The 18,217-nt window shown below is 41.8% G+C and overlaps 1 protein-coding gene across 8 annotated transcripts in view; it reads left to right on the top strand.

The window, feature by feature from the left end:
- Positions 1-18,217, top strand: part of C2H10orf67 (chromosome 2 C10orf67 homolog) — a 147,770-nt gene that overhangs the window by 70,264 nt on the left and 59,289 nt on the right. The window lies entirely within an intron of this gene.

Genomic DNA, 18,217 nt, shown 5'->3' with positions numbered 1-18,217 from the left:
ACATATCTAATTGACTCAGTCCTCTCTTCTACTCACTCTCCCTTTGTAATGAATATGGACTCTCACTATTCTTAGTCATGGTAGTGAGGTTTGGTAGGAGGAACTCGCAACTAAGCATAGTTCAGTTGTTGTCCAGCTGAAATGTGGCAGCCCTAATAAAGCAATCTGAACGTAAGAACATCAGAAAACTACTCAATATGCAAAACTACTCAAGATAGTTAAGTCCCAGGCAGATTGTGAAGAGCTACAAAACGATCTCTCAAAACTGGATGACTGGACAACAAAATTGCAGATGAAATTCAGTGTTGATAAATGCAAAGTAATGCACATTGGGAAACATAATCCCAACTATATGTATAAAATGATGGGATCTAAATTAGCTGTTGCCACTCAAGAAGGAGATCTTGGAGTCATTGTGGGTACTTCTCTGAAAACATCTACTCAGTGTGCAGCGGCAGTCAAAAAAGCAAACAGAATGTTGGGCATCATTAAGAAAGGGATAGATAATAAGACAGAAAATATCATATTGCTCTATATAAATCCATGGTACGCCCACACAGAATCACAGTGTCATAGAATCACAAAATATCATCTTGAATACGGTGTGCAGATATGGTCACCCCAGCTCAAAAAAGATATACTGGAATTGGAAAAGGTTCAGAAAAGGGCAACAAAAATTATTAGGGGTATGGAATGACTTCCGTATGATGAGAGATTAATAAGACTGGGACTTTTCAGCTTGGAACAGAGATGACTAAGGGGGGATATGATTGAGGTCTATAAAATCATGACTGGTGTGGAGAAAGTAAATAAGGAAGTGTTATTTATGCCTCATAACACAAGAACTAGGGGTCACCAAATGAAATTAATAGGCAGCAGGTTGAAAACAAACAAAAGGAAGTATTTTTTCATACAACACACAGTCAACCTGTGGAACTCTTTGCCAGAGGATGTAGTGAAGGCCAAGACTATAACAGGATTCAAAAAAGAACTAGATAAATTCATGGAGGGTAGGTCCATCAATGGCTATTAGCCAAGATGGGCAAGAAGAGTGTTCCTAGCTTGTGTTTGCCAGAAGCTGGGAATGGGCAACAGGAAATGGATCACTTGATGATTATCTGTTCTGTTCATTTCCTCTCGGGCACCAGGCATTGGCCACTGTCGGAAGACAAGATATTGGACTAGATGGTCTGACCCAATATGGCCATTCTTATGTTCTTATGTTCCTAATTTGGGCCTATCACCCTGTCTAACACTTACAGGGCCTTTCTACGCTGCAGGTTACTGGGTGGCAGGTAGTTGTAAGCTAAACCATATTCCAGGACTTTTAGGGTATGTCTAAATTGTGATAAAAAACCTACAGCACCAAGTCTCAGAGGCTGGGTCAGCTGACTCAGACCAGCTGCAGCTGTGCTGTGGGTCTTTTATCACAGTGTAGATGTACCCTCCGTGTGCTTGAGCAGTTTCCACATGGGACATTACTATGTGTGCAAACTGGTGTGCTGTAGATTCATACCTTGGTTTGCCAAATTGCTGTGTAAATAGGCACTTTAAAAATAACTGAAAGAATCTAAATAATGAGATTTCTTTTTTATTATGGGTATACTCCAAATTTTCTTTATACTAATAGGAATATGCAACATTAATGATTACATCTGTCTCCCCTATTCTCTGCCTGTGGCACATAGTAGTTTAGTCTCCTGTGGGCTGTAATACCCAGATCTAATTTCAATTGTTGAGTTTAGTGTTTGAGTGCTGAGTGGTGTTGGTGACCTGTGATATACAGGAGGTCAGACTAGATGATCTGATTGTCCCCTCTGGCCTTAAATTTTATGGCTCTATGACAGTTTCAAATTTGCGCATAGCATTTGTTCCCAACTTTCAAACAATAACAATGTCCATCTTGTAAAATAAATCTATAAATCTGAGATAAATCTGTTAATTAACAGTTAAAATATATTAACTAATCTTACTACAGTGGACCTATCCGTACTCAAAGCATAAGTTAAAAAATTAAGTAACTGTTGACTCTCTTGAGGTGAATATTAGGATTTATTGACCGAAGAGAAAAATACTGACCGATGTGAGGGTTTTTTGTGTTTGGGGCGGGGGGGAGGGAGGCTAAGAATATATGGGCAGATTTTTCAAGATATTTAGGCACCTAAACATGCAGACAGTGGGATTTTCAAAAGCACACCAAAAATTAGGCACCTAGGTCTATTAAAAATCTCACTATCTGCATCTTTATGTTTCTAAATACCTTGAAAAACCTGGCCCATTGTCAAGTAAATGTGATGGCTGTCAGAACCCTTAAACTTTGCAGTCCTTGCAAAGAATGATTTTTTTTTGTAACCTTTTGCATGTGTAGTTTTTATTTGGAATGAGATAAAGGGGTCACAGAATACACGACTCCACCTGTTTACACGAAGGTGTAATGAGCATGTGATGTGAGAAAATTAAATTGTTATCTAATCTTCTTGATGTTCAGGCTGTTATACTCAGCATACCCTTCTCCCTCTTTTTGTTGAGCCAATGCCAACATTTCTCCAGAAAAAAATCCTCATTCACTTTATGCATCCAGATTCCCAACCAACCTTACAAAAATAAAATTCAAGCCTGCTTTATTAATAAAACTAAAATGTAATCAAAGATTTCTGTGAAACTATTAAATCATCAGCACATTACCAGTCCTCACTGAGGGACTGTATGGCTCAGGGATTTACTATAGGGATATGGTACCACCCACCTTTAGGGTCACCAGTTTTAATTTGGTTCATGTCAGCATAGTTACTGAAAGCAGTTACTCTCTGATGACTCCCTGGTAGTCTGCATGAAATGAACTGGCGATCTCAGTCCTGATCATTGGCTGGCTCCCTTCGTTTTTCTTCCTCTTTCCATGAGGTAGACACCTTCCTGTGTAATTACAGCTAGGTGAATGTAGAGAGGGAAGGTATGGTATCTCATACATAAGTCTTGTTCACTATCTCCAGGCTGGCCATTATAATAAATCCCACATCGTACTTGTTATAAATAGAGGTACATACTGAGAAAGAAATACACATATCTTCTGGCTCTATTAATATGTTATTTTAAAAGGGGTTTTTTAGTGAAAAATGGTTAATATTTTTCTAAAAATTGACTGTCTCTCCTAAATAGGGATGGTTGGCAAGTATGACTCCATAACCTGCTAAGATTAGTAATTTGAACTATTCAACCTAACTGTAGGGAGGAAACAAAGAACCTAATCTAACAGAAGAAATCTGAAAGTAACTATGTTTAAAGTTGATGTTTTTGAACCATCTTCTGTACATCTCATTCATTTCCGCTCTTCACCAAAGAGTGTATAGTGAGTCTGACTGTATAGTGAGACTCATGCTAACTTGTTTGGCCTTTTGGACTGTAAATGAATAATACTGTTATTCAAAGTTTTGGTTTTTTAGAAAAAAATGTCTTTTTGTTTCAGCCAAACAAAATTCTTCCACTTGTGGTCTTCCTTAACGTTTCAGAGAACTTTGTTTAATATCTGCAAGAAAAAAACTAGACACCTCTTAATGAACAAAAGATTTATCTTTTGTTTCATCATGTCTAAAGACATACTGAATTTAGGATAGACAAAGGTTTTGTTTGACTAAAGTTTGCTGTAATTCTTGATCTTCCTAAAACTTCAAATAATAGCACATAGCAAGCAAGTGCTTAGAAGTTAATGTCTAAATCGATGTATTAATCACCTTAACTTTTTCGAAGCTGTATTTCTTACAACAGTTATTTGGTGTAACTTATTAATCATACTTTATATTTGGAAATCCATGGCATTTGGTGGGAACAGCACACATGGTGAGATAAACTGAAGTTGAGGCAGGTCTGAAAGGAAGGACAGAAACATTACCAGCAAACTGAAGTTTATAAAATACTTCAAAGCAGGATTTGTTGCTATTAATACATAAAATACAGTATATTGTTGAGTTTGGTGTTTGCTATCTTTAAGTATATCTCAAATAAAACATTACAAGCATGGAGGTATATCAGGTCATGAGCGAGTTGCAGTGACAGAATGCCTTTATTCAAGTATTTCTTTAATTATTATTTAGATTTCTATAATAATAAGACACCTATTCAAAGTTCTTGGTGCCCTAATACACAGTTAATCATACAATGAAACCCCAGTAGCATTACAGTAATTGTTTCAACAGGTACTCAGCCAACCTGCCACTTACAAAAACTCCTTTCCACCTTTTCATTCTGAGAAGCCTACCCTCAGCCCTCTCAGAAAATCTGATCAAATAGATGTTTTTTGCAGCATGCTCGGAAGGTCACCAAATCTGGACTATTTCAGACCAAGGGGGAGCAAGATTCAGTGTCCTGGAGCCTACAGAGAATGCCCCGTTGGCTACTCCTTCTCTTTTATAATGAGAGGGATCCAGCTCAAATGCAGGTAGTGACGACAACTGTGGCAATATGACATGGGCAGAAAGTTGATCCCTCAGGTGGGCTAGTCCCAAACCCTTTAGGATTTTATGGATTGTAACTAACACCATAAATTCTATGCAGAAAGCCCAATGGGAAACCAGTGCAGATCCTGGAGCACTGGAGTCATGTGCACCCAGCATGATGCCTCACACAGTAAGCAAGCCATTGCATTTTGTACCAGCTTCAGTCCCAAATAGTATTAAAGCACAGCCCCATGTAGTGCATCATGCAATTGTTTAATCGTGAGGTAACAAAAGCATGAATAACAACATGGTCCACATCCAGAAAGAAAGGTTGAACATGCACACACCAGATGGTCTGAAAAAGTTAGGCCTTCATAGACTTCCAACACGGGGGGGTGGTAAGCCTTAAGATAAGATAGATGTGCATATAGACTGTTTGTGTTTAAAATCCTTTTTTGCTTTGGTCCTACTGTTTAGTGTAAACAATTGTTTGGATTGAGAAGGCTGGCTGCTCACTGTACATACCATTGGACATAAACTCCCAAAGGTGCCAAAATCAGTCAGACCTGCTAAGGTAACCACACTGGATCCACAGTTTGAAACCCAGGGCCCTTTCTAAGAGTGGGAGAATCATATGATTCACTCCAGGAGAAGTAGAGTTATGAGTCCTAACACCTGGTGTGTTCAGAGAGACCAGAGTGGTCTAGCAACTAGCCCTCTAACTGTGACATCAGCCTCCTAGCCAGATGCAGATGGCAAAAAGCTGACTATATTATTGCTGTGGTATGATCATAAAACAACAGCTAGGGGTCTAAAATTACTCCTAAATTGCAAATCCATCTAACTAAAGGCCAACATAATCCCTCAATCCAAGGGAGTCATATAACCTTTGCCATCTCCTCTGGCTTTTTCCCCCAACCCACCATTATCACCTCAGTCTTGTGTGAGTTAAGTTTCACCCAGCTCTCTTTCATCCATGATTCAGATTCATTTAGAAATTAACTGAGGTGCTGACCTATATTGTCCAAGTGGGATCAGATAGATACATACAATAAGGTGCCATCAGCATACTGAAAGCACCAAACCCCATGGTTCCTTGCTAACCCTCCTAACTGCCTCATATACATGTTGAACAGGAGAGGAGACAGAATGATATTCTGTAGGATCCTGTGCTTGAGAGCTCTTTGGGAAGAGGAGCAACTAGCCATTGAGATCTTTCCAAGAGGAAGGATGAAGCCACTGAAGAGTAGCCCTGTCCCCTCCCACCAAGTCCACAGATTAATCAACAGCACCACATAGTCAACTGTATCGAAGATGACTGATAATAATGAACATCTGATTTTCATCCATTGCCAGGAGAAGGTTGTCATTCAGTGCAATCTCTGTGACAAAGCCATGTCTAGACTCAGACTGACAATGTTCAAGGAGATCAAAGGCATCTAGATGCTATAAGAGTTGTCTCATGACAGCCTTCTCCATAATCTTACTCAAGAAGGAAAGATTTCATACTGGTTAATAATTAAATAGATTGCCATTGTCAGGCAATGACTTCTTGAGCAAATGCTGCACTAATGCTTCCTTCAAAGCAGTAGGCAGTCTGCTCTCTCCAAGAGAGGTGTTGACAATCTCCACAATCAAGTACTTCCTCACTGGCCTTCACCAGCCAGCAAGGAGATGGATCCAAAACATAGGTTATGGAACAAAGTTCTCTCAACCCTTCCATAACTTCAATGAGCATCAGTTGCTGAAAGTCAAGCAGAGGAGATGAGGCCCTTGCTCCATCAACACTTGCTCTGCCACCATGGAAGCAGACACCCCAACCCTAATCTGATCAATCTCGTCCACAAATAACAAGCAATTTCCTCTCAGGAGGAGGGCTTCAGACCAGCTACTAAGAAGCTAAAACAGTTTGGATGTACCATACTGTCGACCACCCAAAGCAAACCTGCTGACTGAGATTTTACAGATGCTATGTTAGAGGAAGAAACTTTTTCTTTGCCGCACCCCTCCCCCCCACACACAGAGTCAAAGTAGACATTTAAAAATCTTTATGCTGCAACCAGTCAGCCACAGCATATCCACCCCAAGTGCTCCAGCCATCTTTTCTTTCACTTCATTTGTCATCTGTAAACTCATGGTGACCTGTGAGAATGATGCCAAAGGATCACCCCACCAATGGTGGAGGAAAAAAGATTATTATAATGCCTACCACGTCATCAAGAGCATGTTCTGTTGGAGCAGCAAGATTTTTTCCTCGGAGCTCTCTGGAACTTTTCTAGTTCCATTAATCTCCAGGGGTGGACCATTAAAAGAAGTTTCTCATCCTGATATGGGAGTTGAGCCCCAACGTATTGGAGATAATGGTCAGCCATGCCATAGGTTTAAAATCCAACACCTAATTTCCAATACCAATGTAAAAATCACGTCCAAAGTCTGGCCAACTATGCCTAAGAGTATCCTTTTATACTTTCCCACAAAATCATTGCTGCCATCTTGAAAAAAACTTTGAATCTGATACTGCATTCCTTGTGAATTCAAAACTACCACTGAAATCACTGAGGGTTGAAGTCAGTGGGAATTTTGCATGTGCTATGAATGCAGTATCTGGCCCTTTGCAGGCCTGTGTTCAGAAGCATCACGTATAATATGTTTCAGAGTAGCAGCTGTGTTAGTCTGTATCTGCAAAAAGAAAAGGAGTACTTGTGGCACCTTAGAGACTAACAAATTTATTTGAGCATAAGCTTTCATGAGCTACAGCTCACTTCATCGGATGCAAGTGAGCTGTAGCTCACGAAAGCTTATGCTCAAATAAATGTGTTAGTCTCTAAGGTGCCACAAGTACTCCTTTTCTTTTTATGTATAGTATGATCTGTGAGTTCTCTTGCCTAGGACTTCTCTTTCCAGGATGGAGTGAGTAAATTTCCTGCTCTGGACATGGGGATTTATTGACCTTGTCTCCTCTCTCCTCCCTCTTAGGGCTTCTCTACACTTATCAGTGGATCTATGTGTGGCAATCGATGCATTGGCGGTCAATTTAGCAGGCTAGTGAAGACCCTCTAAATAGACCGCAGATCGCTCTCCTGTCAACTCATGTACTCCACCTGAATGAGAGGTGCAAGGGGAGTCGATGGGAGAGCATCTCCCTTTGACATAGCATAGTGTGGACCCCACAGTAAGTAGATCTAAGTACGTTGACTTCAGCTACGTTATTCATGTAGCTGACGTTGCGTAACTTAGATCGATCTCCCCCCGCAGTGTAGACAAGGCCATGGAGGAAGATCGAAAGGCTGCTAGAGGGGATCACAGTGGAGGACACTTAGCTCTACAGACAACTGTGAGTGACAGTAGAAAGCTCATCACTCAGGTCTAGGTTCGTAGTAATAGGCCTGCTAAACTCTCCAGCACACTCCCCTTCTTTCCCCTCTCCTACACCATATTTTTGGGATGGGAGCATTTCTCCCTCTATTCCCCAGACTGACCAAACTTCCAGCCTCTGCTGGACTTGTGTCCTGATGATGATGTACAAATCTAAGGCCAGGCCTACATGAGAAGCTTTGCTGGTGTAGTAGTATTGTGGGGGTTTTTTGTGTGTGGGACAGTTCTGTATTGCCAGAAGCCCTACCGTCGATAATTATACTGACAAACAAGTGCTTCTGCCAGAACAGCGTATCTTTATCGGGGAACTGCTTTAAGCTCTATCAATAAAAGCACTCGTTTGCCAATGTAAGCTGTAGCTACACTAGGAGGATTTGTCAGTATATTGGTATAGCTATACCAGCAAACCTTTTCCAGTATCGTCCAGGCTTGTCTGAGCAGGGGCCGGGCTTCAGGCTGGAAAAAAAAAAAAAAGATGGCCAGTTGTGGCGAGGGGGGTCTAAAATGTTTAAAAATAGTATTTAAAAAAAATCAAGACTTTCTACTTGCTCACCGTAATCTTCACTTTTATGAAAAGTGACATTGGTGAATAGAACTGTACTTTAAGATTTCATCTTTCATCCTGTTAAAATTAGAACCTTTTAAAATGACCATTTCAGTTTCCCTTTAGTCCCATATAATGTCAAATATTCTGTTGTCATCAGTGGTCCTCTGAAGTGTGTAGTTTTCTCTCAGTTCATTTAGTATTTTCTCATAGTTCACTAAAGTTAAGTTTGTTCTGAATTTTCCTGTTCATTTTTGTGTTTGAAAAAGCATTATCTATGGAATCATTGCTAAGACCCTACTGTGTGTGAATATCCAGCCTATGTCAAGATAGTTGAAAGAGCTCATTATTACAATCATTCCCCTAGTACCATCAGGCCTATTTTCATTACTCTTTGCCCAGGTTTGGTGGGCTGCAGCAGCCTCTACCAAGGAGTCCTTTGTTCTATCTGTTCTTTCTAGTTGTATACTTAGTGTTTTGTCTCTCCGTGTTTCTGCTCTGCCTTCTTTTATCCTTGCTTGTGTGGTGTTGACAAATGCAATGCTGTTCCACCACCTCATCTACTATTTGCTTTATTTCTAGAGCAGGGGCAGGGCTTGCGGTGGTTGTAGCCACTCCAAAATTTGTCTTAGCCCCTCTGTAGCCACCCCTCCCAGATCTGGGCACCCGGCCAGCAGCTGCTGCTCTCTTGCCACCCAGCTCCTGCCGCCGAATCAGTCTCCCCTTCTTTGGGAAGTTGATCCATGGCTGGCAGGGCACGGGGGGAGCTTGCCTGATGCTTGAGGTGGCTGTGTCCAAGTGAGTCTCAGCTGGCGTGGGGGACATGGAGCCTGTCTATGCTGGTGCCTCTGATTCAGGAGTGGGAGCTGCAGCTCCTGCTGTACTGATCAAGTGTTCAGGCTCCTGAGTGCTCAGCTTACAGAGACATCACGCTGACACACTCAGGCACAGTACACACACAGTCTTATACACACACTCCCCCAATACACACACATTCTGTCACACATACACACACAGTATCCCCCACACACACACACTGTCTCACACGCACATTCTCCCAACACACAGTCTCACACACACATTCCCCCAACAGACACACTCTCTCTCACATACACACACACTGTATCCCATACACACCCCTAACACACACACACTGTCATACACAAACACAGTCTCTCTCACATACTTGCCCCAACACCCACACTTCTCTTTCACAGACTCCCCGAAACACACACACACACTCTCTCTCTCTCTCACACACACTCCCACACACACAGTCTGTGTCATACACGCACAGTCTTCCTCACACACTCCCCAACACACACACACGCACGCATTCTCCCTCACACTCCCCCCAACACGCATACTTTCTGTTACACACACTTGTATTATTATTATAGTTATTATTTTATTTATTTCCAGAAGTCTGTATTTATTTATTGTTATTATTGTTATTATTAGCATTATAAGTTTGTTTATTTATTTATTGGCTTAGGTTTTTTTCCTATTGATTTTCTGTGAATAAATGTTGCCCCAGTGTGTTACCATAGATGAAGTTTAAAACCGATCTGTCAGTATATATTTTTATTCTCCTTTTGAGGATAACATAGATAAAACACACATTTAAGTGCGTATCGTTTGGGAGTAAAAAAGCATGTGTGCCCACAAGATGTATACCGCAGCCCGTCCCTGCAATTTTCTGACTAGCCCACCTCAGCCTCCTCACCAGGAAGAGGATGGAGCCGCCGCTGTTCTAGAGTTATATTCATAGTAGTTGTCATTCCACCATGTTTCCATTAGTCCTGGTGATGTCAAGGAACTATGACGTGATCGGAATAACAGAGACTTGGTGGGATAACTCACATGACTGGAGTACTGTCATGGATGGTTATAAACTGTTCAGGAAGGACAGGCAGGGCAGAAAAGGTGGGGGAGTAGCACTGTATGTAAGGGAGCAGTATGACTGCTCAGAGCTCCGGTACGAAACTGCAGAAAAACCTGAGTGTCTCTGGATTAAGTTTAGAAGTGTGTGCAACAAGAGTGATGTAGTGGTGGGAGTCTGCTATAGACCACCGGACCAGGGGGATGAGGTGGATGAGGCTTTCTTCCGGCAGCTCACGGAAGCTACTAGATCGCATGCCCTGATTCTCATGGGTGACTTTAATTTTCCTGATATCTGCTGGGAGAGCAATACAGCGGTGCATAGACAATCCAGGAAGTTTTTGGAAAGCGTAGGGGTCAATTTCCTGGCACAAGTGCTAGAGGAGCCAACTAGGGGGGGCGCTTTTCTTGACCTGCTGCTCACAAATCGGGTAGAATTAGTGGGGGAAGCAAAAGTGGATGGGAATCTGGGAGGCAGTGACCATGAGTTGGTTGAGTTCAGGATCCTGACGCAGGGAAGAAAGGTAAGCAGCAGGATACGGACCCTGGACTTCAGGAAAGCAGACTTCGACTCCCTCAGGGAACGGATGGCCAGGATCCCCTGGGGGACTAACTTGAAGGGGAAAGGAGTCCAGGAGAGCTGGCTGTATTTCAAGGAATCCCTGTTGAGGTTACAGGGACAAACCATCCCGATGAGTCGAAAGAATAGTAAATATGGCAGGCGACCAGCTTGGCTTAATGGTGAAATCCTAGCGGATCTTAAACATAAAAAAGAAGCTTACAAGAAGTGGAAGGTTGGACATATGACCAGGGAAGAGTATAAAAATATTGCTCGGGCATGTAGGAATGTTATCAGGAGGGCCAAATCGCACCTGGAGCTGCAGCTAGCCAGAGATGTCAAGAGTAACAAGAAGGGTTTCTTCAGGTATGTTGGCAACAAGAAGAAAGCCAAGGAATGTGTGGGCCCCTTACTGAATGAGGGAGGCAACCTAGTGACAGAGGATGTGGAAAAAGCTAATGTACTCAATGCTTTTTTTGCCTCTGTTTTCACTAACAAGGTCAGCTCCCAGACTGCTGCGCTGGGCATCACAAAATGCAGAAGAGATGGCCAGCCCTCTGTGGAGATAGAGGTGGTTAGGTGACTATTTAGAAAAGCTGGACGTGCACAAGTCCATGGGGCCGGACGAGTTGCATCCGAGAGTGCTGAAGGAATTGGCGGCTGTGATTGCAGAGCCACTGGCCATTATCTTTGAAAACTCGTGGCGAACCGGGGAAGTCCCAGATGACTGGAAAAAGGCTAATGTAGTGCCAATCTTTAAAAAAGGGAAGAAGGAGGATCCTGGGAACTACAGGCCAGTCAGCCTCACCTCAGTCCCTGGAAAAATCATGGAGCAGGTCCTCAAAGAATCAATCCTGAAGCACTTGCATGAGAGGAAAGTGATCAGGAACAGCCAGCATGGATTCACCAAGGGAAGGTCATGCCTGACTAATCTAATCGCCTTTTATGATGAGATTACTGGTTCTGTGGATGAAGGGAAAGCAGTGGATGTATTGTTTCTTGACTTTAGCAAAGCTTTTGACACGGTCTCCCATAGTATTCTTGTCACCAAGTTAAGGAAGTATGGGCTGGATGAATGCACTATAAGGTGGGTAGAAAGCTGGCTAGATTGTCGGGCTCAACGGGTAGTGATCAATGGCTCCATGTCTAGTTGGCAGCCGGTATCAAGTGGAGTGCCCCAAGGGTCGGTCCTGGGGCCGGTTTTATTCAATATCTTCATAAATGATCTGGAGGATGGTGTGGATTGCACTCTCAGCAAATTTGCGGATGATACTAAACTGGGAGGAGTGGTAGATACGCTGGAGGGGAGGGATAGGATACAGAAGGACCTAGACCAATTGGAAGATTGGGCCAAAAGGAATCTGATGAGGTTCAATAAGGATAAGTGCAGGGTCCTGCACTTAGGACGGAAGAACCCAATGCACAGCTACAGACGAGGGACCGAATGGCTAGGCAGCAGTTCTGCGGAAAAGGACCTAGGGGTGACAGTGGACGAGAAGCTGGATATGAGTCAGCAGTGTGCCCTTGTTGCCAAGAAGGCCAATGGCATTTTGGGATGTATAAGTAGGGGCATAGCGAGCAGATCGAGGGACGTGATCGTTCCCCTCTATTCGACATTGGTGAGGCCTCATCTGGAGTACTGTGTCCAGTTTTGGGCCCCACACTTCAAGAAGGATGTGGATAAATTGGAGAGAGTCCAGCGAAGGGCAACAAAAATGATTAGGGGACTGGAACACATGACTTATGAGGAGAGGCTGAGGGAGCTGGGATTGTTTAGCCTGCAGAAGAGAAGAATGAGGGGGGATTTGATAGCTGCTTTCAACTACCTGAAAGGGGGTTCCAAAGAGGATGGTTCTAGACTGTTCTCAATGGTAGCAGATGACAGAACGAGGAGTAATGGTCTCAAGTTGCAGTGGGGGAGGTTTAGATTGGATATTAGGAAAAACTTTTTCACTAAGAGGGTGGTGAAACACTGGAATGAGTTACCTAGGGAGGTGGTAGAATCTCCTTCCTTAGAGGTTTTAAAGGTCAGGCTTGACAAAGCCCTGGCTGGGATGATTTAACTGGGAATTGGTCCTGCTTTGAGCAGGGGGTTGGACTAGATGACCTTCTGGGGTCCCTTCCAACCCTGATATTCTATGATTCTATGATTCTCAGGCTGTACTCCTGCTGATTACATATTAATGAATTCCTGTAGCCCTTCATCTGGCTATCATTCAGAACAGAGTAAGAACCCCAAATTTTAATTTACTGAATTAAAAATTGATCCCCCTTAGGGCTGTATTGTAAGTGACCCTTGAGTAACTGTATAAGAGAAGTTTCAGAGTAACAGCTGTGTTAGTCTGTATTCACAAAAAGAAAAGGAGTACTTGTGGCACCTTAGAGACTAACCAATTTATTTGAGCATGAGCTTTCGTGAGCTACAGCTCACTTCATCGGATGATCCGATGAAGTGAGCTGTAGCTCACGAAAGCTCATGCTCAAATAAATTGGTTAGTCTCTAAGGTGCCACAAGTACTCCTTTTCTTTTTGTATAAGAGAAGGGAGGATGCATGAATTCTCCACCCCCGTATACTCCACACAAGGGCTGGGCAGTTACCGTCTCTGCACTTCACTGAACAAGCCTATAGGCCAAGAAGAAGGCAGGTCCATGGCCCTGACCCCTCCTCACTGGCCTCATATATAAGAGAGGCTCTTAACTGCTCCCAGGTCACTGCATTCAAGATGCAGTCTGCCCTTTCATGAATAAAACAGTAAGCAGCAGTATCTGAGGTTTTCTGTTTGGTTAGTTTTTGAGGTGGGGTGTAGGCTATACACTATAGTACATTCAATAAATTTAAAGAAAACAGACTACAATTAATGTTAAACACACACAATATTAGCTCACATTTTGCTCAGTGTTTATATTGTAACACCGATTTAGATGAATAATTTGTTCTGTAGATAGAGCACTGGACACCTGCATTCATTTAAGAGGTTTTCTAAAGATTTATGTGTGTATATAGAGGGATTATATTTACACAAGAAAATCTGCTTTGTTATTGAGGAAGATACTGAAAATAATAGGATACCTGTGTTACAGTGATACCTTCTAGGCTAATTACTTTTACTGAAAATCATGTACTGCACTGACTGGTAATGAATATAAGGAATAGCATTATTATGGAAGCATAAGTCAGAGATGGAAAGACTTGTTAGATCATTCATCTTCCTTGCTAATGCAAGATTTTTCCCTACAGAATATTTTCTAATGTTTTGTCCATTTAGGACAGAACTCATACTCAGAAATATGGTGATGGGTGTGATACAAGAAACTGAACAGAGTAGAATAAATGTCTCCAGCAATGGGGCTTCCTCCTATTCCCCTGAGAGACTATTTCAATGCCTAATGCTTCTCACTCTCAGTAAAATTTCCTTCTATTCACCCAACATTTTCCTTTTCATCCCATAACTCCTAATTACACCCTAATACTGCCCTGAATAGTTGCCCGATCTCCTTCATGTTTGTACTCTTCAAGTATTGTACACTAGTATCCTATAGCGCTGTAGTCATGTAATTTTTAGCTTTTAATCCTTCCTGATAAATTATTTCCCTCACTACCTCCTTCATACATTTTTTTTTTTTGTTTCTATTTGCTGGATTCCCTCATGTTCGTCAGATCTTGCTGATCCTAAAGAGACAAGAAATGAATGTGGTATTCTATGTGTGATCTCACCTGAATTTATCACAGAGCCATTTTTGATACCTATCATATTGGAAGTCAGTTGAAGCTGTAGGTACATAACATGCCTGAAGATCGGGCCACTTTTATTATGACAGGTGTTGGTCCTTTGCCAGAATTATTGGGGTATATCTCACTTAATTATTTCCCTGCCATTTGTCGGGGCCTTGGACATTGTTGTACCTCAGTCCTTCCTATTCTCTGTTTGTGGCACATAATAGTCTAGTCTTCTGTGGGCTGTCAGACTTCGGTTTAATTTTAGTTGTTGGGCTAATGTGTGGGTGCTAGGTGGTGTGGGTGGCCTGCAATATGCAGAAGGTCAGACTAGATGATCTGATGGTCCCTTGTGGCCTTAAACACCATGACTGCATTAGGCTCCTAAATCCACATTTAAGTTTCTAAATTTTAGGAACCCAGGTTTAAAAATGTTGGTCAGAATAAGCATAATATTCTTCAAGGCTGTCATGAGAAAAGACTCTATTGGGGGAAAGGGAGTCATTTCTGAAATTCTCAAAATGGGGAGACTCCAACCCAGATCACTATTGCTGGTATTTATGGTACTATTCTATGTAAGTTAAAAAGTAGACCTGTTCCTCTAAAGCTCTCTGACATACAGGATATAGTTGAAGACACTGCCAACTATCTTCTAGCCCTGGTGGCTGTTCAGGCAGCAGTTCAAGTGAATCCTTGAATCTTTTAAAGGATTGGAGAGCTTCTCTAGACTGAAAACTGGTCATGTTTTAAAAGCTAATATTTTTTAACCAACAGTTTTAAACAGGACTTTGCAACTAGTGTAGACAGAGCAAGTCATGTTTAAAGCCTTGCTTTTTTAGGAGGAAAATAATCCAAGTTTTGTAAGCCCTTTGGGGCAGAGACTGTCTTGTTGTTCAGTGTTTGTACAGCACCTAGCACAATGGAGTGCTGGTCAAGACTAGGGTTCCTTAGTGCTACAATAATTCAAAGAGTTATTAATAATAATAGTTTCTTTTGTGTTACAAGAAAACTCGGGTTGCAGCATGCTCTTTCTTGTCTTTTCTTCTTCTCACCTTCTTGTAGGTTACATCTAACACCTAAAAGCTAGGTTTATTGCTGCAGTAAGTAGAACAAGAGTGATGTCTGTCTGTCTCTCTGTCTGTGTAAAACTTCAGTTACTGAACCTTACAATACCTTTGGTCACACTTCAGTTGCTAAAGGTTGTGGGGTTTGTGACTATTTACCTGAAATATATGAAATTTCTTTCCTGAAACAGGAGTGTGATAGTAACCGGCAGGTTGATATGCAGTGTTCTTATACCGTCCTGTTGTGGAAGAGCAGGAATTTTTTTTGTTTTTTGTTCCTGATAAGTCAAATTCCCTTATTGGAGTTAAATCTTGTGACCCTTGTCAGTGGGCATTTAGATTTCCAGGAGAAGATAGACTTTATTAGCAAGCTTTAGAGGAAGGTTCAGTGTCTCCATATGTTGCCTACAGTACTGAGATATTGTAACAATACTAAACTGATAGCTATGAATGACTTTCTCCGCTAAATACTGAGGGAGCACAGATGGAAAACAGCTATCAAAATAAACATGTTTTAATAAAATCTGGTATTTCTGAAAACAGTTTTATACATGTGAAGCAATATGCCCTCACAATTCTAACTACATAAAGGTTTGTATAAATAGACAAATGTATAGAGATATGTGTTCCCAATACTTCTCTGTTGATACAGAGAAAGGATTTCCCATAAAACATATGGCCCTTGTGCTGTTCATATAAACCTATATTGCCTGGATCCTAATGCCCTCAAGCAAGGGTCTGACCCACTTGTGAGCAAGTATCATGTTATCATAAGATGGTCATGTGCCTAGGCTATCCAAAGACCAGATGTGTGCCAAGTGTGGTTGTTGAGAGCTCCCAGTGAAGAATATTCAAATGACTTATGGTTAAGGGATATGCCATCACTAATCCTTCTCTGAGCATTAATAAAAAACAAACAAAAAACAACACCTTGAAGGCACCTGAGAGCTTTTGGGCCACACTAACTGAGTAGAATGAAGAAGATAATGGCAAGATGGTCATTTAGAACTTTCAAACTGCTAGCCAATGTTTAGTTGAATCTTTCAGTAGGGGAGCAGAAACTTGTATTAGTTTCAGCCTCACTAAGGTGTGCATAACGTTTAGCTAGTCTTTTTGGAATGAGGGATGTGTCTGACAATAATAAATAATTATAAATTTATGACTTTTGGGAAACTAAATGAGAAGGCAATAATACTGCAAATGGTTGCATTAAATGCCAATGCTTCTTAGAATAATTGTCAGTCTTGTCTGTAATGCAACATAATTTCTTTCTTATTTCTGTCAGATGTATTTAAAGTTAAATGTTGTTAAATACAATTTGAATTTTCCAAGCAGCAGTCTATACCCTTGAGTTCCAACAATGCAATCATCACCTTTTTGGTCCAACTGGATTTTGGCCCAACCCTTCCAGAGTTACCATTATTCTTTAGTCATCCAGAGGGATCCTTGGAGAGGGGAACGGATTTCACACACCATTCAAAACTCATACTTCTGACCAGTTTAGTATTGGTTTTCACATGTTTCAGAGAGGTTCACTGCAATCATCTTTGGCCAAAAGGAGAGTGGCTATGATGCAGAGATTTGAAGGTAAAGACTTAAGTGGACAAATAAGGTCAGGAGTAGAGTTGGTCATAAATTTTTCGATGAAACAGAGTATCATTGGAAAATGCCAGTTTGTTGAACTCAAAATGTTTTGCAATAGCATCTTGGGTTTGATGAATTTTTGGTGAATCAAAGGCTGGGTTATGATGGAACCTTCATGAAACCCTGCCAGCTCATCAAGCTGCTAGATCTTCCAGGATCTGTGGCTCTGAGGCAGCCTAAAGGCCAGAAATCCCAGTCTTCCAGGGTCTGCAACTCTGTAGCAGGCAGCCACGCCAGAGCTTCCAGACTCCATGCCATGGAACTTGGGAGGCATGGGAGCTCCGACTTTAACATGGACTCAGCTCCCAACCCTGCAAAAGGGAGTCAGGAAGTGCTGAGAGCCCAAGTTAATCTGGGGATCTAAGGACTTACAATGCTTCCTGCCATGAATCTAGGACCCTGGAAGTCCTGGAATAAGCTCCCAGGATCTGTAGTTCCCAGGCATCCCTGCTTTGCGGACTGCCCTGGGCAAGAAGTCCAGGGCTTCCAACTCTTGGGCAAGCAGCCATGAAACTGACAATAATATCAGTTTTACTCAGCAGGTGCAGGTAGGGTGACCAGATGTCCTGATTTTATAGGGACAGTCCCGATATTTGTGGCTTTTTCTTATATAGGTGCCTATTACCCTTGCTATCTGGTCACCCTAGGTGCAGGGAACAGACTTCCTATTGGAAAGACCATGTGTCATTGTTTCCGAAAAGATATTTTTCAGGATTTCCAGGTCACAGGAAATTTTTAAATTTGTTTTGATTAATTCTGATTCAGAACAAAACTAAATTTCAAAAAAGTTAAATTTCCTGTGAACCGAAAATCCCACATGTCTGCCAGCTCTAATCAGGAGAGATAACATCAAAACACCAGAAGGGATAGATGACCACATAAGATAGGTGGTTATGAATTAAAATATGGGAAAGGAGGGAACAGATCACTTTAAAAGAGAACTGTGAGAAGTTCGAGTAATTTATAAGGTCAGAATTTCCTAGCAAGTCGTGTTCTTTGGTACT

Source organism: Lepidochelys kempii, chromosome 2, assembly GCF_965140285.1.
Source record: "Lepidochelys kempii isolate rLepKem1 chromosome 2, rLepKem1.hap1, whole genome shotgun sequence".
Lineage (NCBI taxonomy): Eukaryota > Metazoa > Chordata > Testudines > Cheloniidae > Lepidochelys > Lepidochelys kempii.
This window is presented reverse-complemented; position numbering and strand designations above follow the sequence as displayed.